Here is an 8,160-nt window from a genome sequence, read left to right on the forward strand (position 1 = left end):
CTCAAAGTAGGTCCCATCCGCACGTACACACAAGTCCCAGCACTTCTGTCACAGGTCAAACATTTTCTGGAAGTCCTGTTCTTTGAGGGTGTTTGTCACTACCCGCAATGCTTCTTGAATCCTCCCTAGAGTGTCGAACTGACGGCCTTTCAACTTGAGTTTCAGTTTTGGAAATAGCGCAAAGTCGCAAGGTGCCAAATCTGGCGAGTATGGTGGGTGGGGTACACAATCGCCATGTTGTATTTTGCCAAAAAGGTCCTGGTGAGCAAGGACGTGTGACAGGGTGCATTGTCGTGATACAGCAACCAGTTCCCTTGACGCCAAAGTTCGGGCCGTCATCGCCGCATGTTTTCACGGAACCATCGCAAAATGTCTCACTAGTACGCGGAATTAACTGTTTGGTTGGGTGGGACGAATTCTTTGTGCACAATTCCCTTGTTATCAAAGAAAACAGTGATCATGCTCTTCACTTTGCTCTTCATCTGTTGTTCTTTTTTGGGTCTTACAGAGCCCGGACTCTTCCACTGGGACGATTGTTCCTTTGTCTCTGGGTCATAACCATAAATCGAGCTCTTGTCGCCAGTGATAACCCATGACAAGAAGGTTGGATCATCAGATGCAGTCTGACAAAGGTCCGTGCACACTTCAACACGCTGTACCTTCTGATGGACAGTCAAAATCCTTGGCACAAATTTTGCGGCGACACGATGCATGCCCAATTCATCAGTCAACTTTCGTTGACATGTCCCACAACCAATACCCACTTTATCCACAAGGTCTTGAATGGTTCGATGTCGATCCACACAAACCAGTTGTTGAAGTTTGGCTACAATATCTGGCGTTGTATGGCTAACAGGCCTTCCAGTATGAGCATCATCTTCGACATCTGTACGGCCGGCACTGAACCGAGCATGCCACTCAAACACACATGTATGGCTCATGCTCTGTCCTGCAAACACTTGGTGAATAATTGCAAGGGTCTCTGTAGCACTTTTCCCAAGATTTGAACAGAATTTTATTCACACGCGCTGTTCTGTTTGCGGATCCATCGTAAAACCACCACACACCAAACACATAGTATTACGGAAATCACTGTCGGCACGCAACACATCCTCCCAGCTGAATGCCACTCCGCATGCTAACTCATCAGATATGCAGCTCCCTCCACCTAGCGGTGCAAAGATCTACTACTTTCCAGATGGTAGCACCAGTCCTGAAAATTTTGAATTCCATCTCGTACAGTGAACCAAATTTCGATCACTATTTTATGTGCTGATGAGTTTTGTAGGTTCATAGTACAAAGTTCCTGTGTCCTTAATAATGACATCAGGAATTTATATTTTTAGAGTTATGTTACTGATTGTAAATTTTCATTGAAACTAATTTTCTGTTAAAGAAAGAAAAGGGTTAGGTTAATATTTGCAACACTAAAAAGTATAGTTACTTTATTATTTTTTAAGCAGAGGAAAAGTATATTTCAATTTTGATCTCTCTCTCTCTCCTTGTTTATATTTCTACTTAAATGCAAGAACTAATTATTTTAAAAAAATCATTGGTACAGTTGCTAAAATTAAATTTCTGCCTTTACTCCTTCAGTTAGCTTTCAGTCAGCAAGATGATGCCACTAGTGATTGCTAACCTGTATTGAGATATGCTGTTTGTTCTGCTACCTATTGGGTCCTACCATACCTCTAATGATGAAATTACAGATCTGCCTGAGATGGTAGGTGTATGTCAGCTTCAGTGATGCATTGCCATACTGAGAGGGGGAGCTCACATGAAAGAAACTGGAAGTAGCCTGTGGACAGTATGCTGGGTAAATAGTGACCCCTCCAGTGCGTTCAGCCTCTAGCTTTCTGATTACCATCTCTCTACTGTATCAAGTCTTTTTTTGGTATTGACTTATGTACTCTCTTAAGGTAGTGGACATTGCCCTGATGGGATGGCTTTTGTGCCTCAACAGTACGGACAACTGTACCATAGATGCAACCACTTTGAGGGGGAGGAGAGTATCTATGGAGAGGCCAGATTAACATTTGGTTTCTAAAGAGGGATAACAGCCTTTCAAGTAGTCGAAGGAACAGTGGTGTGAATAACTGACTGTGTAGCCCTACAACATTAGCCAGTATGTCCTTGCTGTGTTGGTATGGCAAACAGCTGAAAACAAGGGGGAACTTAGCCATCGTATTTCCGGAGACCGCGTAGTTCCATTGTATGATACATCTGGAGGTAAGACAGTACTCATTTTTTATTGATGATGGGGACTATTCAGGAGTGTCTTATAATCAGGGGAAACGAATCTGGCATTATATGGGCTGTGATGTGGAATGTTAGATGCCTTAATAGGCTAGGTAGGTCAGAGAATTTAAAACGAGAAATCGGTTGGTTGAAGTTAGATGTTGTGAGAATTAGTGAAGTGTGGGGGCAGGAGAACATGATTTCTGGTCAGTTGAGTACAGGGTTATCAAAACAAAGTCTTATAGGATAATGCAGAAGTAGATCTAGTAGTGAATTAGAAAATGGGAATACAGGTGAACTACTATGACCAGCATAAGGAACATGGCGAAGACAGACACAAAGCCAAACTCCACCACAGTAGTACAAGTTAATATGCCTATTAGCTCCATAAATTATGAAGAGATTTGTGATGACATAAAATAAATTACTCGGTTCATTAAAGAAGATGAAAATGTAATTGTGATTAGTCCACATCTACATCTACGTGATTACTCTGTTATTCACAATTAAGTGCCTGGCAGAGGGCTCAATGAAACACCTTCAAGTTGTCTCTCTACCATTCCACTCTCAAACGGCACATGGGAAAAATGAGCAATTAAATTTTTCTGTCGAGCCCTGATTTCTCTTATTTTATTGTGATAATCATTTCTCCCTATGTAGGTGGCTGCCAACAGAATGTTTTCGCAATCGGAGGAGAAAACTGTCGCAATGAAAAATGCCTTTGTTTTAATGACTGCCACTCCAATTCACGTATCATGTCTGTGGTACTATCTCCCCAACTTTGAGATAATACAAAACGAGCTGCCCTTCTTTGTACTTTTCCAATGTCATCCGTCAGCCCTATCTGATGCGGATCCCACACCATACAGCAGTACTCAGAATAGGGCGGACAAGTCTAGTGTAAGCAGTCTCTTTAGTAGACCTGTTGCACCTTTTAAGTGTTCTGCCAATGAATTGCAGTCTTTGGTTAGCTCTACGTACAACATTATCTATGTGATCATTCTAATTTATGGTATTTGTAATTGTAATCCTGAAGTATTTTGTTGTATTTACAGCCTTCAGATTTGTGTGACTTATCGCGTGATCGAAATTTAGCGGATTTCTTTTAGTACTCATGTGAATAACTTCTCACTTTTCTTTATTCAGGGTCAATTGCCACTTTTCACACCATACAGATATCTTACCTTAATCATTTTGCAATTCATTTCGGTCATCTGATGACATTACAAGACGGTAAATGACAACATCATCAGCAAATAATCTGAGACGGCTACTGAGATTGTCTCCTATGTCATTAATATAGATCAGGTACAGTAGGGGCCCTGTAACACTTCCTTGGGGTACGCCGGATATTACTTCTGTTTTATGTGATGACTTTCTGTCTATTAGTATGAACTGTGACCTTTCTGACAGGAAATCACAAATCCAGTCACACAACTGAGGTGAAATTCCATAGGCACACAGTTTGGTTAGAAGATGTTTCTGAGGAACGGTATCGAAAGCCTTGTGGAAATCTAAAAATATGGAATCAATTTGACGTCCCGTCAGTAGCACTCATTACTTCATGAGTATAAAGAGCTAGCTGTGTTCCGCATGAATGATGTTTTCTTAATCTGTGCTGACTGTGTGTCAATAAATCGTTTTCTTCGAGGTACTTCACAATGTTCAAATACAGTATATGTTCCAATCCCTACTGCAGATTGATGTTAGTGATATGGGCCTGTATTTCAGCGGATTACTCCTTTTCCCTTTTTGGGTATTGATGTGATGATCAATTTTCCAGTCTTTAGGTAAGGAACTGTCTGTGAGTGAGGTGTTGTATATAATTGCTAAATATCATCTGCATACTCTGAAAGGAACCTGACTGGTGTACCATCTGGACCAGAAGCCTTGCCTGTATTAAATGATTTAAGCTTCTTTGCTACACTGAGTATATCTACTGCTATGTTTCTCATCTTCACAGCTGTTCTTGATTGGAATTTGGGAATATTTACTTCGTCTTCTTTGGTGAAGGGGTTTTGGAAAATTGTATTTAATAACTCTGCTTTATTTGCACTGTCATCAGTGACTTGACCGTTGTTATCGCACAGTGAAGGTATTGATTGCATCTTGCCACTGGTTAAGTCCCATAGTGCTCAGAGCCATTTTTTTGCCACTGGTGTGCTTTATATATGACCAGAATCTCTCTGGGTTTTCTGCCAGATTCCCTTTCACATTGAAGCAAGCACTATATTTTGAACTTCTGCAAAACTTTGCCACGCTTCAAGATTTTGCGTTTTTTTAAATTTGGCACTTTTTTGTTGCTTCTGCAACAGTGATCTGACCCATTTTGTGTACCATGAGGGATCAATACCATCACTTATTAATTTATGTGGTGTATATCTCTCAGTTGCCATCGATACTGTCTCTTTGAAATCATTTCACATATTTTTTACACTTACTATCTCTTTGAAATCATCTTTTTTGTGGTTGTGGGTGTTATGGTATTCAGTCTAGCAGCTACTGCCTTTTGGTCGCTGATGCCTGTATTAATCATGATACTCCCTATTTGTTCAGGATTATTTGTTGCTAAGGGGTCATGTGTGCTTTCGCAACCATTTACGCTTTGAGTAGAAAGGATTAGTGACTGGAATTCAGTAACAACACAAGGAAGAGAAGAAAAAACAGTAATAGAATGTGGACTGGGGAAAAGGAACAAAAGGGGAAGCTGCCTGGTAGAATTTTACATTGAGAACAGTCACTGCAAACATTTGGTTCAAGAATTATGGAAGAAGGTAGTATGCTAATGATAAAAGAGAAACTTTAAACCAAATTTTTAGCAGCAGACTATGTCGAGGAGCAGAGCAGATTGAAACTGAAGAAGTTGTAGAATGGTTGTAAATTAAGGAGATGGGATCTGGATAAGTTGAAATAAGTAGAAGTTGTTTATAGCATCAAAGGGATCTTTAGTTACACATTGTCTAAAAATGGGAAAGGAATGCAATATAAAATGAATGAGTAGCTTTGAGAAATGAAATAGTAAAGTTAATAAAGGATCAAATAAGCAAAAATACAAGGTCCAATATAAATCATTTGATAACACTCGAGATATTAAATTTACTAGATGAGAGGAGAAAATTTAAAACCACAGTCCTGAATTAAAACAAAAGGAATACTAACAGAAAAAACTGTACTGACAGAAAGTGCAAAATGCCAAAGCATAAACAATTACAGGATAAACACAAAGCTGTAGAGTTATGCATTATTGTGGGAAATATAGATGCTGTATAAAGGAAAAAATGAATCCTTTGGAGAGAAGAGAAGCAGCTGTATGAATATTTAGAACTAAGAGGCCAAGCCATTACGAAACAAGGAGGAGAAGACTGAGCGGCAAGAAGGAATATGTAGAATAGATATACGGAGGACTGAAATCTGAAGCCAATATTATGGAAAGGGAAGCAAAAGTAGATGTAAATGAGAATGAAAGTGTAACAGTGCGAGAAGAATTTGACAGATCACTGAAAGATCTAAACAAGGCACCTGGTGTAGATGGCTTTCCTATAGAATTGTTGAATCCTTATAAGTAGTAGCCACAAATAAAGTAATTCCACTTGATGTGCAAAATACATGAAAAAGTAAAATACTGTTGGATCTCAAGAAGAAATGATAATCCCAATTCCAAAGGCAGCAGGTGTGAATGGTTCAATAGATCATGGTTACAAAGACAGATATGAATTATTGGCAGAAGAATGGAAAAGCTTGTAGAAACTGCGCTTGGGGGAGATTCAGTTTGGGTTCTGTAGAAATGTAGGAACATGCAAGGCAGTACTTGACTGTATGACTTACATTAGAGGACATGTTGAAAGAAGGCAAACCTACAGCATTTGTAGGCTTACAGAAGGCTTTTGACGGTGTTGGCTGGAATACTGTCTCTGAAATTCCAGGGATAAAATACAGGGAGTCTAAGATTTTGTACAACTTGTACAGAAACCAGAGTTGAAGGATTTGAAAATGAGGCAGTAATTGAGAAGAGAGTAAGACAGGATTTGCAGTCTGTCCCTAGTGTATACTCACTATCCTCCCTCCTTCGTGTTCCTCCTGGATTTGTTGGTATTCTTGTGAGGATTTTGTGATGTCTGGTTCCAACAGCTGTACCTTCCACTTCTTCACAGAATACCTTCCATGATGATTGTTTTTGCATAACAGCAAGATTGTATTTAGTGAGGACGTCTTGATATTTTGACCATTTTTCTTTCCTTCTTGCAAAACTAAATGGTCTTCTTACCTGCTTTCTTTCCAATTCCAAATTGTTGTTCCACCAGGGTACATTACTATTTGTGTACTTGTGACTAGGCAGTCTTCAGAACAAAAAGTCATGATGGGAGCCGTAACTTTATCTGCCATTTCCTGTAAGTATACTGGATCTGTTATCGAAGTTTTAACCTCAGAAAGTCACAAGTTTAGGTATTTCTTGTATGGATCTGTTTGTCGTCATAGGGTTCCTGTTTAGTAACCATTTCCACCCTAAACTTAATATATGTGTGGTTCCTTTGACACATGCGACTCTGGGATGTAACTACTCATTAAGATGGTCCCAAGAATTAGGCCAGTTACTTTTTCCATTCTACTATTCTTGAAGGTAGGTTACTTAGCCCTGCCCAAGATCTCTTGGTTACTTTCTAATAGGTATTCAAATAGGTACTCCCCCCTGCTGTTGATGTCACATCTTTCCCATGTCAGGTAGTGCACTGCCATCACAACCAACCAGCAGTTGTTTCAGCTGCAGCCAGCTGTCTACCAGTCTCCTCATTCCCCTGGATGGAGGAATACTATCCTGGTAATGAAGATACCCCGAGGCCAGTACCACTTCCCTCATGCTCCCTTTCTTACCCTCTTTCATGCTTATTGTCTCTATGTTTCAGGAGCAGAAGTTTGCAATTGGCATGAATAAAATTCAATTTTTAACATAAATTCATGTTCTGTGGTCTTTTAGATTCCTCGTGTAAATCAATTTACCTCCAGTTCCTTCGTGGTCTGATATATTCTTTTATACAAGCAGGTCCCCAGAAGATGACTCAAGGTGGTGATTGCCCTCTTACTGTACCACAGGTTTATCTGCAACACTTTGAAATACAGTAGGCTCAGTGGAGATGTCTGTTACTCCACCTAACTGCCATGGTGACTAAACCGTTTGCTGTAATATGAATTGAAAATAATTTTTATTATTGTTGCTATGTGTCAGTGCCAGTGGTTAGTCACTTGAGAGCTGGGGTGCGAAAGAAATTACATTAATTAGGACATTCAGTGGTCTAATAGCCATCTAATGTTTGTCAAGTGTCACGAGCACCATAGACCACGACATTTGTACTCCATGAAGATATATTGCCCTCAGAGATAGTCCTGCTCTCCCACTCTCGATGTACTGACTGTAATCTCTTGTGGGAAGAAACAAATAAATAAAGTAATTTTGAAATGAAAAGATTTGTTGTAAATAAGAAAACAGATCTACCATGATAACTGAAATGTAGTTGAGAGGTGCACTGTCCTCTAAAAAAGCACATGTTACATCTGCAGGTGATAGCTATTACAGTAGTACTTGGCACCTCTTGTTGAATCCGAGAGCAAACAAATGCAGAGTATCAGGCTAACATCTTCCCTTCTGCATCATATGATGATGCATCCACAATTGATGTTCATATTATTTTTCACTGTGATTCAGGCCCTACTACTGACATAAATTTGATACACATTAGCCACTTTCAGACCAATACATCTATTCTGGAAGGACATAGAATTTGAATATCAGTTTCACTCAAAGTTATTGTAAATAGTTAATTTTGCGCTGCCATGTAGGTCTTCTAATAATGAAACTGCATTTGCACTTGCTCATCTACACATTCAAACAAGAAACATTGAATTGGGCTCCAGTTATATGCACTCGAC

The sequence above is a fragment of the Schistocerca serialis genome, chromosome 8, assembly GCF_023864345.2.
Source record: "Schistocerca serialis cubense isolate TAMUIC-IGC-003099 chromosome 8, iqSchSeri2.2, whole genome shotgun sequence".
NCBI classification, from domain to species: domain Eukaryota; kingdom Metazoa; phylum Arthropoda; class Insecta; order Orthoptera; family Acrididae; genus Schistocerca; species Schistocerca serialis.